Raw genomic sequence first — 19661 nt, 5'->3', positions numbered from 1 at the left:
CTGGGTGGCAGCATGCTGACTTATGGTTGAATGCCTCGTGAAGTCTTCCTCGGCCTTCCTGGATACTGCGGCTGCAATGTCGTCCAAGATGCACCAAGTCGACTTGCTCCTTCGTGCTGCTTTGGGATCCGACATCCTTAATACCCAACGTCCATTACCCGCTGCGTCTTCATCCAGCGCGCAGACCCATAACGCGTGTTCTGGTGTGCCCACAATGCCGCAGGCGCAGCTATCGTTCATCTGTCTTCTGATTCTGTACAGATACGTGGCATAAGGGCCAAGGCCAGTCAGGTAATGTATCAGTCCACTCGATAGGTTAAGAAATCTCATTTTTAATTCTCTCCCTGGTGTTAGGAAGAAACACGTATGTTCTCCTGCCAGTGCCTGAAGAATCCCATTCATTTTGCCACAGTCGTAACACGCGATGTTTCATTGCCTTTTCCGAACTGGCCTCAGTTCCAAGCACGTTCGTACTTCCATTTGACTGCCTTTCTTTAACAATTAAAAGGCTCCCCTTTTCCCAATTTCCAAGTCAAGTGGGCATATTTCTAGAATTACTAACAAAGCATCATTCGGCGTAGTGCGGTAGGCGCCCTTGAATGTTAGTACGAGGTGCATGCAAGTTCTAAGGCCACCCATTTTTTTTAAATTAACTACTCACCCGAAATCGATGAAACTGGCGTTACTTCTCGACGTCATCGCCCTGCAGACGTACACATTTTTCACAACGCTGACGCCATGATTCCATGGCAGCAGCGAAGGATTCTTTAAGAGTCTGTTTTGACCACTGGAAAATCGCTTAGACAATAGCAGCACGGCTGGTGGATGTGCGGCCACGGAGAGTGTCTTTCATTGTTGGAAAAAGCCAAAAGTCACTAGGAGCCAGGACAGGTGAGTAGGGAGCATGAGGAATCACTTCAAAGTTGTTATCACGAAGAAACTGTTGCGTAACGTTAGCTCGATGTGCGGGTGCGTTGTCTTGGTGAAACAGCACACGCGCAGCCCTTCCTGGACGTTTTTGTTGCAGTGCAGGAAGGAATTTGTTCTTCAAAACATTTTCGTAGGATGCACCTGTTACCGTAGTGCCCTTTGGAACGCAATGGGTAAGGATTACGCCCTCGCTGTCCCAGAACATGGACACCATCATTTTTTCAGCACTGGCGGTTACACGAAATTTTTTTGGTGGCGGTGAATCTGTGTGCTTCCACTGAGCTGACTGGCGCTTTGTTTCTGGATTGAAAAATGGCATCCACATCTCATCCATTGTCACAACCGACGAAGAGAAAGTCCGATTCATGCTGTCGTTGCGCGTCAACATTGCTTGGCAACATGCCACACGGGCAGCCATGTGGTCGTCCGTCAGCATTCGTGGCACCCACCTGGATGACACTTTTCGCATTTTCAGGTCGTCATGCAGGATTGTGTGCACAGAACCCACAGAAATGCCAACTCTGGAGGCGATCTGTTCAACAGTCATTCGGCGATCCCCCAAAACAATTCAGACCGGCTTGTGCGAGCCCGAGGTTGTTTCGGTTTGTAGTCACACGATGTTCTGCCTTCATTAAACTGTCGCACCCACGAACGCACTTTCGACACATCCATAACTCCATCACCACATGTCTCCTTCAACTGTCGATGAATTTTAATTGGTTTCACACCACGCAAATTCAGAAAACGAATGACTGCACGCTGTTCAAGTAAGGAAAACGTCGCCATTTTAAGTATTTAAAACAGTTCTCATTCTCGCCGCTGGCGGTAAAATTCCATCTGCCGTACGGTGCTGCCATCTCTGGGACGTATTGACAATGAACGCGGCCTCATTTTAAAACAATGCGCATGTTTCTCTCGGAGAAAAAAAATCGGAGGCCTTAGAACTTGTATGCACCTCGTAGCACGCCTTTTTGAACTCTTCTCACTACTGATTCTGGCTTCACTAGCCGTTCCATATCACCACATCCTACGACTGATGCTAATGTACTGTAGATTGATGGTATATTCTGATTGTCTTCAAGGGAAGCCGAAATTACCTATTTGCAATGGTTATAATTTTATTCATTACGTTGGTACCTTTCCTGCCTACTTCCTGTATGTCACGTGTAAAGTTATGACGTTCGTCAAGAAATACCCCTAGACAACTCTTTACTGCGCTTCTCCTAATCGTTACAGCATCTAATTTTATATTGGAGTTTCTTATTAGGTTCCCTTTAAGCAGGAAGTACGTTATTTTGTAAGGTGCTAGATACAATGTAACACTTCGACACCAGCGTTCAAGTTCTTGGAGGGTCGCACTACATTTGTCTTCTAAAATTCTTTTGCAGTCACCCTTACAACGACCAGCACGTCATCTCAAAATGCCACCAGACCGCTTATGTTACCGCTGTCATGTAACTCCTGTAGTATGGCCTCCAGTGCCACCACCCAAGGCTCCGCACCACACTCTGATCCCAGCTGACAGCCTTTTACTTTGTCTTCGTTATTTTCTCTCCTAGGCATGTTAAAGAAGTATGTCGTCTGTGACAATAATCTCTCCGATAGAATGAGATGTTCACTCTGCAGCGGAGTGTGCGCTGATATGAAACTTCCTGGCAGATTAAAACTGTGTGCCCGACCGAGACTCGAACTCGGGACCTTTGCCTTTCGCGGGCAAGTGCTCTACCAACTTGCCCGCGAAAGGCAAAGGTCCCGAGTTCGAGTCTCGGTCGGGCACACAGTTTTAATCTGCCAGGAACAATCTCTCCGGTAGTTATACAGCACTTCTGGGCACTCGAAATCGCAAAGGTGACCAAAAAAAAAGTCGGCCACCACAGGTTATCGAAAGCGCCAGCAATATGAACCATCATCGCTAGGATGTACGTAGAATGAGTATCTGGCGTTAGCAAAATCGCCTTATTAATGGCGCCTTCAGCTGACTTGCCACTTCTAAATCCGTACTGGTGGGGGCTCACCCCGCGTAGCAGTCTGTGATCTTGTAATCTTTTGCATAACAGTTTCTCAAATATTTTGCAGGGACCGTCCAAAAGAGAAATTGCTCTGTAGAATTTGGGTATTATTGGATCCTTAACTAGCCCTGTACTAATTATTACCACTTCAGCGTTCTTCCATGGTGCAGGGGACCCTTCCTTGCAGAGACACACTTATTGTACATCTCGGACAAGTAACTATCTAGTTGGTCTCACAAGGCTTGTATTACTTTGACAGGGATCCCGTCCGGACCTGCAGATTTTTTCTTTTTCAGTCTTAATATTATGTACCTAATTTCTTCTTGCGCAAAGGGTACACAAGTTTATTGTTCCTTATTCTTCCAATAACATTACCCGTAACCTACGCTGATCATCCGTCTCGCCTTCTTATCGACCTTCAGGAAGTAGTGTTTCCATAAGCAGGACATCTGACTGTTCTCAACTTACTGTTACTGTCCCATCAGTCCTTTTGAGTGTGGATAAGACTGTTGGAGATCGTCTTTTCTTGTAGACTATTTTATGTGATACACCCCAGGGATCGGTTTCTAAGTTAGCCTCCACGAATTGGTTCCATCGTTTCATTTTTTTCCACAACTCTCACTTGAAACGTTGTTTAATATACCTGTATCTATGCAACCTTGGTACTCTTTCTTCTTGGGTCATGCTGCTCTTAATTTCTACAGCGCCTCGGTCCAGATACAAGGTACTCCTTTAGAATAACCTCTGCTGACAGTTATCGATGCCTCCATTGCCTTATGTACAGCCACTGTCACTTGTTGCCCTTTAATGTCTACATTATCACCCAGCGATGGACTTCCCAGACACTGAAACACCCTTCTCCACAGTTGGCGTCCTTGATGATATATTTGGGCCTTATGCGCACGTTTTCTCTATCGTCTTGGATTTCCCTTCCAGTGTTGGTACAGCGCGTGATACTATGGTCACTGTCAACTGTCCAGCCTGCCGTATTCGCCAAAGTGACGCCAATATTTGACGTTGCTCCGACCCTCCCTTCGTAGGTTGGCGGATTGTGAGGTGCAGTTAATACATGAAGGTTGAATCCTTTAATGGCTTCTTCTAACTGTCTTCCACGATCATCAGGCTATGGCACAATACTGACTACGCATTTGCATCAGCGGAGTACACAAGAAGCTTAGCTTGCCCTAAGTGACAAATATCCTCAGATGCTCGTCGATCTCATCACTGAAAGTACATGGAAGCCAGGATGCAACTCTCCCTTCTGGTTAACACTTTCATTCAGATTACGTGTACTGAACAATATTGTGATATTTTTGTCACTCTTATGGCCTTGGTAAGTACTCTTATTGCTGCGATAGTACGCTGCCCTTCTGTGATTACCTGGGCAGTTATTGGCATACCGGGGACCTTAATTGATGAAAGGAGAAAATATAAAAATGCAGTAAATGAAACAGGCAAAAAGGAATACAAACGTCTCAAAAATGAGATCGACAGGAAGTGCAAAATGGCTAAGCAGGGATGGCTAGAGGACAAATGTAAGGATGTAGAGGCTTATCTCACTAGGGGCAAGATAGATACTGCATACAGGAAAATTAAAGAGACCTTTGGAGAAAAGGGAACCACTTGTATGAACATGAAGAGCTCAGATGGAAACCCAGCTCTAAGCAAAGAAGGGAAAGCAGAAAGGTGGAAGGAGTATATAGAACGTCTATACAAGGGCGATGTACTTGAGGACAATATTATGGAAATGGAAGAGGCTGTAGGTGAGGATGAGATACGATACTGCGTGAAGAGTTTGACAGAGCACTGAAAGACCTGAGTCGAAACAAAGCCCCAGGAGTAGACAACATTCCATTAGAACTACTGACGGCCTTGGGAGAGCCAGTCCTGACAAAACTCTACCATCTGCTGAGTAAGATTAATGAGACAGGCGAAATACCCTCAGACTTCAAGAAGAATATAATAATTCCAATCCCAAAGAAAGCAGGTGTTGACAGATGTGAAAATTACCGAACAATCAGTTTAATAAGTCACAACTACAAAATACTAATACGGTCTTTCAGATGATAGAGACACAGCAATCGGGCTTCTGTCACAGTTCTGAAAAAGAACGGTGGCAGAACCCGAACAACAGGGGACTGACGTACTAGAACATTGATAATGGCTAGGCACTATCTGAAATCTAGATTTGCTGAATAAAACCTGCAAGAAAAGGGCGACTAATTGTTGTGCTCCATCATTTGAAAGTCATAAAACAGTCGTTGAGTGCACTCGCGCTCCTAACGAAAAGTAACCTGGTTCGTATACGGTTCTTGGAGGCACAATACATCTAACTGCAACTCCTCTGTCACTCTTCTAGCCCCATGCAATACGCTAACACTTCTCATGGCACTAATCTGTCCTATATATCCATAATGGCTGACGGTATATATTCGATAGTCTTGCCCTACTCGACTATAATCGATTGCTATACGACCATGCGTCATCACAAAGTGCTTGCACAAAGTAAATAAGGAGAATGTTTCATGTCTTCTGGCAGAAACCTGCTTCAGTAACTTATCCGGATTTCCCACTTCTGTTGACAGATTGTACACTCTGAGATGTATTCTATCTACGATATAAGGTACAGGAAATGTAATATACTCCCCTTCTGGATGCTTATACCTTACCAGATGTGTTAATGGTGTAGTAAGAGTCATCGGCTATTCCAGTACAGTGAGTGCTTTCATAAATCTGTCGCGGGTATGACTGGTCTGTGTTTTATTGTTTACTTCTTTGTAGAAGGTATTTGTTTCCTGTACGATCTCTGCGTCCCGTACTATTTTTGTTGTAGATTCACTTCCTACATTGGCAAATCTTCTTTTACTTCTCCAGGTAGTGCTGTGAATTCCTCAGGATGTCTTCTGTCGTATTCCACATACAACTGCCCAGTATGTGTCACCAAATCCTGTTCGCCTATATCATATGTCACTCCTAAATCCGTCTCTGATCTTGCTGCTCTTTATACCTCATGGTTTTGAATGTTCGCCCTGTTGCAAGTGCACTTTTTTAAAATCCCCAAACACGTTTCTCCACAGTTGTGGCAATTTCAGCGTTGTACTTTTTTATTTTATTTTCTTGTTTCTGAAACATATTGATACAAATATTGTAGGTAGACATCAGATTTCTTTTGTTCCTTAGATTGGATGTCGGCATTAGCTTCGTCTTACATTATATGTTCCCTGTAACTGCCAATAAAAATCGGCAACAATTATAATATAGGATGTCACCTGCGACCCAAGAATCGTAGGTCAAAGTCTAAACTGAATTGTTGTTTAGAATATAACCTCTGAACGGTGTACTCCAGTAAAACAGTACCATAGGTCCCGTTTCGACGCTTACCATTTCTGGCTCTGAGCACTATGCGACTTCTGAGGTCATCAGTCGCCTAGAACTTAGAACTAATTGAACCTAACTAACCTAAGGACATCACACACATCCATGCCCGAGGCAGGATTCGAACCTGCGCTTACCATTTCTGTAACTGAGTTATACATGCTCACTTTGTGCCTGATAAATGTGTTGTTGTTGTTGTTGTTTTTATAGTCAAAAATTGGTAATGTTTCGTGATGTTTTCGTTTGGAAAAGTATTTGATGTGCTTTCCTATTTACAGATCATCTTTAGGATTTATAACGGTGTTTTGTTGCGTTGTCCCGTGCCCATTGGCGAATTGGTGAAACATGTTCGAAGTTCAAACAAAGCAGAAAAAGTATTCTTGCAAAAATGCGGAACCTCTTTAATTCATTATCAAATTAAGAGCCATGTTTGCTGCTACTAGACTTCTTTTTCTGTACTAATCTGTATCTTATGGGCTTGCTGCGTCCATCCTGTGTTATTTTTCTTCCAAGATAGCAGAATTCCTTCACTTCACTTACCATACGATCTTCAGTTTTTTAGGTTCCGCTGGTCTAATTTTTACCCTTCCAAAATACAATTATCTTTCGTTGATTTACTGTCAGTCCTCACTCTGTAAGCTGTAGACAATTCCGTTCTACCGGGCTTGTAATTCTTCCTGACTTTCAGAAGGCATACCAGTGTCACCAGCAAATGTTTTTGCTGCTATCCTTTCGCCTTGAATTTTAACCTCACTGAATCTTTCTTTTCTTTCCTTCGTTGGCTACAGGCAAAACAGGTCACACAGTAGTTTTATCTTATCCGAAGACTTCTCTCCTGATCTTCTATTCGTGTATGCTCTCGATCTGTGTTTACAACAAACACCAGTAACCCCACCACCTTCGACCACCGATCCTCTGAAGCATGAAATTCCCTTGCGTAAAACAGCTTCAATAGCTTCGTTTTCGTAAAAACTAGCTTTTCACGCATCCCAATATTTATGACATCATCTCTCCTGAACTATATGTCGTACAATGCAAATAATTCTGCAGGTAGCAAATGTGGATACCGACTCAAAAATGTGTTGCGAATAAAAAAAATGGTTCAAATGGCTCTGAGCACTATGGGACTTAACATCTACGGTCATCAGTCCCCTAGAACTTAGAACTACTGACACATAACTAACCTAAGGACAGCACACAACACCCAGCCATCACGAGGCAGAGAAAATCCCTGGCCTCGCCGGGAATCGAACCCGGGAACCCGGGCGTGGTGTTGCGAATAAAGTTAGAAGTAAAGGAGTGAGAAATGAAATGTCATGCCAGATGTTGAAGTTGAATTGCATTAATAGCAAAAATCTAGTAAACCACAAACTATTTTCTTTTCATTATTTTGTAGGTGGTGTCAGCGAGAAGATATCACAAAAAGATTTGAAATTACTTGTAAAGTTTGTAGGAAGTCACTAAGTTCGCATGAACATAGTCTGCATCATCTACGTGCCCTGATTTATGCTGCCCCGAGACATAAAGACTGTTCTAACTTTAATACTTCACTTTTTATGGTAACCCATTAATATAAGATTATGCGTCTTAATGAGTAGAATACGACACCATTTTAAATTCGGTCAGAAATACTGAAATTTTTCGTTTTCCCTGTACACGTAGAACTCCAACTGCAACTGCAAACAGGTGACAGGTAACCGGTTTTGCCATCTAGTAATAAGTGCCTGACAAAGAAGTGGAGCACCAAGAAGAGAAGGAGGAAACGAAATGAAACTTCACGGGTTGAGAGGGTATGCAGTGTTATTTCAGCTATTCCAAAATCGAGACAAACTGAAACATGCACGTTTGAAATATGATTGAAATTACGTAACGGATTGTAGTCTGAAACATAACTGTTAGAATGGGAATCGCATGTGAACGTGTATTTTATCTCTCGCTTATGTGCTTTGCCCTGTACTGAACTTTTATGACTGTGAGCATGTAAATTTAATTTAGCTGCGAGAATGTAAAGTGTCAATAACTTTAAACCAAATCAAAACTCTGTGAATTTACGTAACACACAAACTGTATACATGTAACACTGTTGATTTGAAATTGGGGCTGGTAATAAAACAAAACTTGATCAATTTGAAAATAATGGTCTCTGTGCTCAATGAATGCTATCGCCGAAATAATAAAATTTCTTACATTTATCTGCCCAATGGTAACTCTCTTCACACTGTTCTTTCCTAGTGCCTTAAATTTTATAGTTGTTGTTGTGGTCTTCAGTCCTGAGACTGGTTTGATGCAGCTCTCCATGCTACTCTATACTGTGCAAGCTTCTTCATCTCCCAGTACTTACTGCAACCTACATCCTTCTGAATCTGCTTAGTGTATTCATCTCTTGGTCTCCCTCTACGATTTTTACCCTCCACACTACCCTCCAATGCTAAATTTGTGATCCCCTGATGCCTCAGAACATGTCCTACCAACCGATCCCTTGTTCAAGTCAAGTTGTGCCACAAACTCCTCTTCTCCCCAATTCTATTCAATACCTCCTCATTAGTTATGTGATCTACCCATCTAATCTTCAGCATTCTTCTGTAGCACCACATTTCGAAAGCTTCTATTTTCTTCTTGTCCAAACTATTTATACTTTCAGAAAGGACTTCCTGACACTTATATCTATACTCTATGTTAACAAATTCCTCTTCTTCAGAAACGCCTTCCTTGCCATAGCCAGTCTACATTTTAAATCTTCTCTACTTCGACCATCATCAGTTATTTTGCTCCCCAAATAGCAAAAGTCCTTTACTACTTTATGTGTTTCATTTCCTAATCTAATTCCCTCAGCATCACCCGACTTAATTCGGCTACATTCCATTATCGTTTTGCTTTTGTTGATGTTCATCTTATATCCTTCTTTCAAGACACTGTCCATACCGTTCAACTGCTGTTCCAAGTCCTTTGCTTTCTTTGACAGAATTACAATGTCATCATTAAACCTCAAAGTTTTTATTTCTTCTCCATGGAGAAGTTTTGTTTCCTTTACTACTTGTTCAATATACAGATTGAATAACATCGGGGAAAGGCTACAACCCTGTCTCACTCCCTTCCCAACCACTGCTTCCCTTTCATGCCCATCGACACTTATAACTGCCATCTGGTGTCTGTGCAAATTGTAAATAGCCTTTGCTCCCTGTATTTCCCCCTGCCACCTTCAGAATTTGAAAGAGAGTGTTCCAGTCAACATTGTCAAAAGCTTTCTCTAACTTTACAAATGCTAGAAAAGTAGGTTTGCCTTTCCTTAATCTATTTTCTAAGATTAAGTCGTAGGGTCAGTATTGCCTCACGTGTTCCAACATTTCTACGGAATACATCCTGATCTTCCCCGATGTCGGCTTCTACCAGTTTTCCATTCGTCTGTAAAGAATTCGTGTTAGTATTTTTCAGCCGTGCCTTATTAAACTGATAGTTCGGTAATTTTCACATCTGTCAACTCCTGCTCAGGTTAACTGACAAGAGTTCTCCTAGGCATCACATTAATTTAGAAATTGAGAAGGTACATAACAATAAGGCTCGGAAGATGATACAAACAATGTTGTCTTTCATGTGAACAGTAAGGTTCAGTGACATTAGTCTATATCAGTAAAAGGTCAATTTTTTACGATCAGTTAAAACAGTCGTGTCTACTATTTTCAGGAACCTTCTTGTCGATCTGTCCGATAGCTATAGACATGAATAGTAGGGCCTGCTCAAGGTTGGTGTGTTTAAAGCAGATGATCTAAGGTCTTAAAAAAGTGTTTAATACAGTTTCCTACAGTAACATGTTTTCATTAAAGTGTTTCTAATAAATACTGGAAAGCAAATAAAAAGCTCCAGAATGAGATTTTGACTCTGCAGCGGAGTGTGCGCTGATATGAAACTTCCTGGCAGATTAGTAGCTCAGATGGTAGAGCACTTGCCCGCGAAAGGCAAAGGTCCCGAGTTCGAGTCTCGGTCGAGCACACAGTTTTAATCTGCCAGGAAGTTACAAATAAAAAGCTTTTCAGTTTATGTGTACGTTAGTAGAGTGTTTTATACAGATTACAGTAGAGGAAGCACACGACTGAGTGAGGAATTAGCGACGGTGGTATCGCCGCCTAATTTGTATTTACTTATTTGCAGAAATTATTTTCAAAAAATCGCGATCTTTGAGGGCCATTTGGCAGCTGTCAAAACAATCAATTTATCAATTTGAATAAAGTCGTTGTAATGAACCTCAAAATACACTCCTGGAAATGGAAAAAAGAACACATTGACACCGGTGTGTCAGACCCACCATACTTTCTCCGGACACTGCGAGAGGGCTGTACAAGCAATGATCACACGCACGGCACAGCGGACACACCAGGAACCGCGGTGTTGGCCGTCGAATGGCGCTAGCTGCGCAGCATTTCTGCACCGCCGCCGTCAGTGTCAGCCAGTTTGCCGTGGCATACGGAGCTCCATCGCAGTCATTAACACTGGTAGCATGCCGCGACAGCGTGGACGTGAACCGTATGTGCAGTTGACGGACTTTGAGCGAGGGCGTATAGTGGGCATGCGGGAGGCCGGGTGGACGTACCGCCGAATTGCTCAACACGTGGGGCGTGAGGTCTCCACAGTACATCGATGTTGTCGCCAGTGGTCGGCGGAAGGTGCACGTGCCCGTCGACCTGGGACCGGACCGCAGCGACGCACGGATGCACGCCAAGACCGTAGGATCCTACGCAGTGCCGTAGGGGACCGCACCGCCACTTCCCAGCAAATTAGGGACACTGTTGCTCCTGGGGTATCGGCGAGGACCATTCGCAACCGTCTCCATGAAGCTGGGCTACGGTCCCGCACACCGTTAGGCCGTCTTCCGCTCACGCCCCAACATCGTGCAGCCCGCCTCCAGTGGTGTCGCGACAGGCGTGAATGGAGGGACGAATGGAGACGTGTCGTCTTCAGCGATGAGAGTCGCTTCTGCCTTGGTGCCAATGATGGTCGTATGCGTGTTTGGCGCCGTGCAGGTGAGCGCCACAATCAGGACTGCATACGACCGAGGCACACAGGGCCAACACCCGACATCATGGTGTGGGGAGCGATCTCCTACACTGGCCGTGCACCACTGGTGATCGTCGAGGGGACACTGAATAGTGCACGGTACATCCAAACCGTCATCGAACCCATCGTTCTACCATTCCTAGACCGGCAAGGGAACTTGCTGTTCCAACAGGACAATGCACGTCCGCATGTATCCCGTGCCACCCAACGTGCTCTAGAAGGTGTAAGTCAACTACCCTGGCCAGCAAGATCTCCGGATCTATCCCCTATTGAGCATGTTTGGGACTGGATGAAGCGTCGTCTCACGCGGTCTGCACGTCCAGCACGAACGCTGGTCCAACTGAGGCGCCAGGTGGAAATGGCATGGCAAGCCGTTCCACAGGACTACATCCAGCATCTCTACGATCGTCTCCATGGGAGAATAGCAGCCTGCATTGCTGCGAAAGGTGGATATACACTGTACTAGTGCCGACATTGTGCATGCTCTGTTGCCTGTGTCTATGTGCCTGTGGTTCTGTCAGTGTGATCATGTGATGTATATGATCCCAGGAATGTGTCAATAAAGTTTCCCCTTCCTGGGACAATGAATTCACGGTGTTCTTATTTCAATTTCCAGGAGTGTATATGAGGCTATCTGGGTGCTCAAATTATTCGCTCGATTTGTCCAGAATGTTCTTCAAACCAATCGCGAAGAATTGTACGTCAGTGACACAGCTCATTGTCACCCACAAATATTCCATTGTTGTTTGGGAATATGAAGTCCATGAATGGATGCAAATGCTCTCCAAGTAGCTGAACATAACCATTTACAGTCAATGATCGGTTCATTGGGACCACAGAAGCGGGTTCATTGCATGTAAACTATACCACACCATTACGAAGTCACCGCCAGCTTACACAGCGCCTTGTTGACTACTTGGGTAAATGGCTTCGTGGGGTCTTGCGCCACACTCGAAACCTACCATCAGCTCTTACCAGCTGAAATCGGGACTCGTCTGACCAGGTCTCGGTTTTCCAGTCGTCTAGGTTCCAATCGCTAAGACCAGGAGAGTCGCTGCAGATGATGTCGTGCTTTTAGCATAGGCATTCGCGTCGGTCGTCTGCTGTCATACATAGCCCATTAACGCCAACTTTCGCCGCACAGGCCTAACGGGTACTTTCGTCGTATGTCCCACAGTGATTAGTGCGTTTGTTTCACGGAGTGTTGCTTGTCTGTTAGCACTGACAACTCTACGCAAATGTCACTATTTTTATTGCGTCGTTGTTATTGGTTTCTTTTACTCAGCCAAAGATGATAAGCAACAACTTATATTGCAATGACGTCTGCAAGTAAATGATTATTGGTATTTCTCATACCTAAACTCTCAGCAAATGGTTCGAGGGATTGCTGAAATTATTTCCGTCCAAAACTTATCGTTTAATTTTGTGGATGGCGCCTGCGTTCGCAGAGTAATGAATGCTCCTCTTCCAAATTATAAGTTAAAAGGTCGTGATTTTTGTACTTGCTATTTGTGCGATAGATTGTTCAATAAGCTGGCAAGAAAAATCAAAAATTTACTTGAAGAATCTGAAAAAATAATTTTCACAGCTGACGTATGGTCTGATCTCCATTCTGGAACTTCATTACTTAGTTTGACTTCTCATGGTATTTCAAACGATTTTCACAAGATGTCCGTAATTCTGAAATGTGAAATCATGACAGCTTCATACAGGTGACGTAATATCGGCAAAATTTGAAACGATACTTCATGATGGGGGCATATATCACCAAGCAGTACACTGTATTGTTCGTGGATCTAACATGATTAAAATATTGTAGCTGTCTGGCTTTGATTGTGTGAGTTGTGCAATAGATCAGATACAACTTTGTATTCGGGTTGCTGTGCAATCACAGGACTGGCTCCTGCAACTTACTGCTAAAATGAAAAAAAAAAAAAAATTGCCTCTCATTTCAGTCATTGCTTGGTGGCACAGAGTTAAAATTCGATGGGAACGCTTTGTCTGTCATTCAGGATTGCCCAACGTGGTAAATATTATGAAATATATTTAAATGAATTTTAATTTTATGGTATATCTTTAGAGTAAATATAGTGTGTTTTGTTTTTATGAAAATCCTGTCAGTTAATGGTTCAAATGGCTCTGAGCACTATGGGACTTAACATCTATGGTCATCAGTCCCCTAGAACTTAGAACTACTTAAACCTAACTAACCTAAGGACAGCACACAACACCCAACCATCACGAGGCAGAGAAAATCCCTGACCCCGCCGGGAATCGAACCCGGGAACCCGGCCGTGGAAAGCGAGAACGCTACCGCACGACCACGAGATGCGGGCCCTGTCAGTTAATTTAATTTCTTCTATTTCCATCTGGAATAGCACATTCTGTATGATGGAACAGTTTTCAATGTTGGAGGATTCACTAATTTCATACCTATGTTAAAATGATGATCACAACTGAAGACTGGATAAATGTTTAAGCAATGAAACCATTCGAAAAAATTACTATAAACTTAAGCATTTCTCAAGCGAGCGTTTCTTCAGTCATACTATAAAGGTAGTATGGCGATGTAAGTGCTATTCTGTCACTTTCTAAAGGCCGCTTACAACACCCATGGTTTCTAGTCTTGCAATTACGTTTAGTACCTCAGATGTTGCCGGCCGCGGTGGTCTAGCGGTTCTAGGCGCGCAGTCCGGAGCCGCGCGACTGCTACGGTCGCAGGTTCGAATCCTGCCTCGGGCATGGATGTGTGTGATGTCCTTAGGTTAGTTAGGTTTAAGTAGTTCTAAGTTCTAGGGGACTGATGACCACAGAAGTTAAGTCCCATAGTGCTCAGAGCAATTCGAACCATTTGAACCTCAGATGTTATTCTAGCTTCGGTAACCGAAGCACTTAAACACAACTACCCTCTTAATAACTGCTGGTGACCTCATATGCCGAAACTAGTTCTTGCGAGTGACGATAATACTGGAAAACACGGTCGCCAGCCAAAATGACGAATCGATTGACGTTATTCAGCAAATTCACCAAATTTGGCCTTTACTATATTTTGGTTCTTATTAGAACTTTCTCTTAATAATTTCTATCACTATAGTTAAATAACGACTGGGGAATATGTCACACGTACACACTTAGAAAGCTTTGGTCCATGAAAATAACGCCGCAATGACAATAATACCTACTTACGTTTCTGAAGGTAAGATCAGCAACACTGCTTCTGAAAACACGTATTATACACAAGAAATATTTTACGATACTTTTGTAAGTAACAAAATGATTGCAAGAGGTTTTGTACTTGGTTTTTCTCATTTTTATTGAACAAGTTACTTTACGTAATTTTTTGGGCAAAAGGTCCCAATAACCAAGTTCACACACTAGGTAGAATTGTTATTTACTTAATGCACTTTCAATGCAATGTACAATTCTCCACATTTACTTTAATTGCTGCATTTGAGTGATAACTTAAATTTACTTTGAAAGAAAATACTCAGATGCGTAATAATGTTCCACAGTAATGGATTCTCGGTTTCTTTCTCTTGAATATAGGAAAGCTTCCCTATTTGGAACATTTTAGGTTAAATGAGTTGTTTTGCGTTTAAAAAACAATTAAATGATTGTTGAATAAAACACAAAAAACTTGTCAACACAGCTCGTATACAGAACTGTGGACAGTTGATTTCAGTATTGTCGTCGTGCGCACAGTTGCTGGAGATTTAGATGCTTAGAAGGCATGTACCGTTTTGCAACGACGGAAATTATTACTTGTCTTCGTGGCATCGAATTATGCGACTTACACCAGCGCAATTATGAGTTTGGCTTTCCTGGGGATCTGCGTCGGTCTAAGTAATGGATGCCTTAGACCTTTCGCATCCAGGAACCAACAATCGTTGCAGACGTAATTTTCTAAAACGTTGCAAACATGTGCCTTAGCACTTACCCTTCACTTACGTCTATTAACCACTTAAAATTTTGCCTTTGTTTAAACAATACTACGGAGCAAAGCGCGCATCAGCTTTCGTCACCTACCTCCACAGTATCTTGCGCCTGTATGACCCGCTTCCCTTCTCACCTCTCCTACCTGCTTCTGTTAACAGTAAAAAATATCCACCTTTTCCGACCTTCTAGAACGTCGGGAGATCCCTACTGGTTATCACCTATATTTGACTTTAGCTCTGAGCTGGTTCTGTCTTCACTTTTCAAACAATTATACATAGTTCAATAACAGATAGTTATTGTTACTTACATAGCATTATAAACATCTGTTAATTACATATAAACATTAAACTTTACATAGTCAAAGAATATTGTCTTCTGCAGACACTCACATAAACTACATACTTTACCAATATCATTCTTTGCTTCATTAGTGCAAAGTGTCTCGACTCCTAATAGGTCGATAGTGTTGCAATACCGCTAGTTCAAGTTCTTGTGACCACTTTACAGAACAATTCCAATATTTTACGAGAAAATTACGCAATGAATTGAAAACGAGCATGCGATTTGGAGAACTGACCATAAATGATAAGTACAAAATTACGACGTATTTAGATCCGTGATAACAGCCATGATTTTAAATGGCATCGTCACAGATCAAGTTGAGTTCCGAACACTTAATTTGAATGATGATGAAAGCCAAGAGATCCAAACTCATCTCAAGATTACTGCATAGCTACTGGCTCTGTAAGGATCTGATTGGAAAGTGAATATCAGCCTTCAACAATTTGTGGCTTAATCACAGAATCTCAAATAGAAACATAGTTACAAACGTTAGAATTCATGTCAAATACGAACGAATATCAGCAAGATCTGACTATGGTTAACGAAAATGACAATCTGCTTTCGATGCTACAGTTAAACCTTCTGGAGTACAAAAAGGAAAAGAAGATTTACTCTAATGTGGTGTAAACCAAATGCACACAGGCACCACCATCTATTGCCACTAGCTCGCCAGTATTTGTCAGCTCCTCCCTGTAGCGCAGCCAGTGAACAGTTATTCAGTGGAGCTGGCCTCATATACAAAGAACATCGAAATAGATTGTGCATGGTGAAAAGCGGCAAAATTAGTTTTTGTTAAATACAATCTGCCATTCATAAATATAGAGTGGGTGTATCAAGAAGAATCATCCGGTTTGGCACATCTACAGGGTTATTACAAATGATTGAAGCAATTTCACAGCTCTACAATAACTTTATTATTTGAGATATTTTCAAAACGCTTTGCACACACGTACAAAAACTCTTTTTTTAGGCATTCACAAATGTTCGATATGTGCCCCTTTCGTGATTCGGCAGACATCAAGCCGATAATCAAGTTCCTCCCACACTCGGCGCAGCATGTCCCCATCAATGAGTTCGAAAGCATCGTTGATGCGAGCTCGCAGTTCTGGCACATAACCCCACAGAAAGAAATCGCATGGGGTTAAGTCGGGAGAGCGTGGAGGCCATGACATGAATTGCAGATCGTGATCTCCACCACGACCGATCCATCGGTTTTCCAATCTCCTGTTTAAGAAATGCCGAACATCATGATGGTAGTGCGGTGGAGCACCGTCCTGTTGAAAGATGAAGTCGGCGCTGTCGGTCTCCAGTTGTGGCATGAGCCAATTTTCCGCGGGCTACGCGTGAAATTTGCCCGCACGCGTTCAACTGTTTCTTCGCTCACTGCAGGCCGACCCGTTGATTTCCCCTTACAGAGGCATCCAGAAGCTTTAAACTGCGCATACCATCGCGGAATGGAGTTAGCAGTTGGTGGATCTTTGTTGAACTTCGTCCTGAAGTGTCGTTGCACTGTTATGACTGACTAATGTGAGTGCATTTCAAGCACGACATACGCTTTCTCGGCTCCTGTCGCCATTTTGTCTCACTGCGCTCTCGAGCGCTGTGACGGCAGAAACCTGAAGTGCGGCTTCAGCCGAACAAAACTTTATGAGTTTTTGTACGTATATGTAGTGTGTCGTGACCATATGTCAATGAATGGAGCTACAGTGAATTTATGAAATCGCTTCAATCATTTGTAATAGCCCTGTATATTTCTGAAACTAATAAACATATACAATGAATTTTGTTTTTTGCCGAATGGGAAACTCAAAAAGTTTTTTCATACCTTAGGATAGGAGTTCAGTATGCCCTCCTTGAGGTGCACAGCATATGTCAATACGGTATTCAGATTGTTCCCAATCTGTAGCGATCGTGTCTTGAGTTACAGCTTCCACAGCTGCTGTTATGCGATGCCTCAGTTCATTCATTGTTGTTAGTAAAGGAAGCACATAAACAGTCTTCTATAAAACTCCACAAGAAATAATCACATGCAGTCAGGTCCGGTGACCTTGGAGCCCCATAATGTAAGGCCGAATCATTTGATCCAGTGCGACCGATCCATCGTTCAGTAACCCTCCGATTTAAAAATTCCCGCATTTCCTGACGACAGCGTGGCCCGGCCTTTTGGTAAATGAAACCGTTCGAATCAGTCTCCAACTGTGCAAAAACAAAGTTCTCAAGCATATCGAGATATGTGCTTCCTGTAACAGTGTTCTCGGCAAAGAAAAATGGATCATATAACTTTTTCCATGAAACTATACAAAGTACATTAAATTTTGAGAGTCCCTCTCTCGTTGTACAACTTCATGCGGTTGTTCCGTACCATATATTCTCACATTATGACGGTTCTCCTTTCCATTTAAGTGGAATTTTTCTTGTGACTAAACACTGAGCGCAGTAGAAAACTGCCATTCTCCATCTTGCCAACAAAGAAATTACAGAACTCCACACGTTGCTGTTTGCCATGTACGGAAAGAGCTTGCATCAGCTGAATTTTTTATGGTTCCATGTGTAAACTTCGACGCAACACACGCCAGACAGATACCGGGGGCTTGACCTAACGTGATGCACGGCGAAAGCATTTCTGCGGACTCCATGTGAAACTATGGCGGATGCGTTAGACGTCTGTGTCACACACTCTCGGACACCTCGACGGTTTGCCTTTGGACAAATAACCTATTTCTTGGAATTGTTCATGCCATCGTCTAATGGTCTCTACTGTACGAGGATCCATACCTTACCTATTACGAAAGTCACGCTCAACAGTTATTACTGACCCGCACAGCGCATACCGTAGTACACAAAACGCTTTCTGTTATCCCGACACCATTTTTCCTAGACTTGCAGTGGGCGCTCACTGCTGCTTCCTAGCGGGAACCAAGTAAAACTCGAGTTTCCTCTTTCCAACACTACGTTTCTCATGCACGTATCTCAAATACCATAATAATTATACACTACTGGTCATTAAAACTGATATACCACGAAGATGACGTGCTACACACGCGAAATTTAACCGACAGGTAGCAAGATGCTGTGATATGCAAATGAGTAGCTTTTAGGAGTATTCACACAAGGTTGGCGCCGGTGGCGACACCTACAACGTGCTGACAAGAGGAAAGTTTTCAACCGATTTCTCATACACAAACAGCAGTTGACCGGCGTTGCCTGGTGAATCGTTGTTGTCATGCCACGTTTAAGGAAGAGAAATGCGTACCAACACGTTTTCGTCTTTGATAAACGTCGGATTGTTGCCTATCGCGATTGCGGTTTATCGTATCGCGACATTGCTGCTCACGTTGGTCAAGATCCAATGACTGTTAGCATTATATGGAATCAGTGGGTTCAGGAGGGTAATACGCAACGCCGTGCTGAATCCCAACGGCCGCGTATCACTAGCAGCCGAGATGACAGGCATCTTATCCGCATGGCTGTAACGGATCGTGCAGCCACGTCTCGATTCCTAAGTCAACAGATGGGGACGTTTGCAAGATAACTATCTGACGAACAGTTCGACGACGTTGGCAGCGGCATGGACTATCAGCTCGGAGACCATGGCTGCGGTTACTCTTGACGCTGCATCACAGGCAGGAGCGCCTGCGATGGCGTACTCAACGACGAACCTGGGTGCACGAATGGCAAAACGTCATTTTTTCGGATGAATCCAGGTTCTGTTTACAGCATCATGATGGTCGCATCCGTGTTTGGCGACATCGTGGTGAACGCACATTGGAAGCGTGTGTTCGTCATCACCATACTGGAGTATCACCCGGCGTGATGGTATGGGGTGCCATTGGTTACACGTCTCGGTCACCTTGTGTTCGCATTGACGGCACTTTCAACAGTGGACGTTACATTTCAGATGTGTTACGACCCGTGGCTCTAACCTTCATTCGATCCCTGTGAAACCCTACATTTCAGCAGGATAATGCACCACCGCATGTTGCAGGTCCTGTATGGACCTTTCTGGATACAGAAAATGTT

The sequence above is a fragment of the Schistocerca cancellata genome, chromosome 5 (assembly GCF_023864275.1).
Source record: "Schistocerca cancellata isolate TAMUIC-IGC-003103 chromosome 5, iqSchCanc2.1, whole genome shotgun sequence".
In the NCBI taxonomy this organism is placed as follows: domain Eukaryota; kingdom Metazoa; phylum Arthropoda; class Insecta; order Orthoptera; family Acrididae; genus Schistocerca; species Schistocerca cancellata.
Note: the sequence above shows the minus strand (reverse complement) of the source record.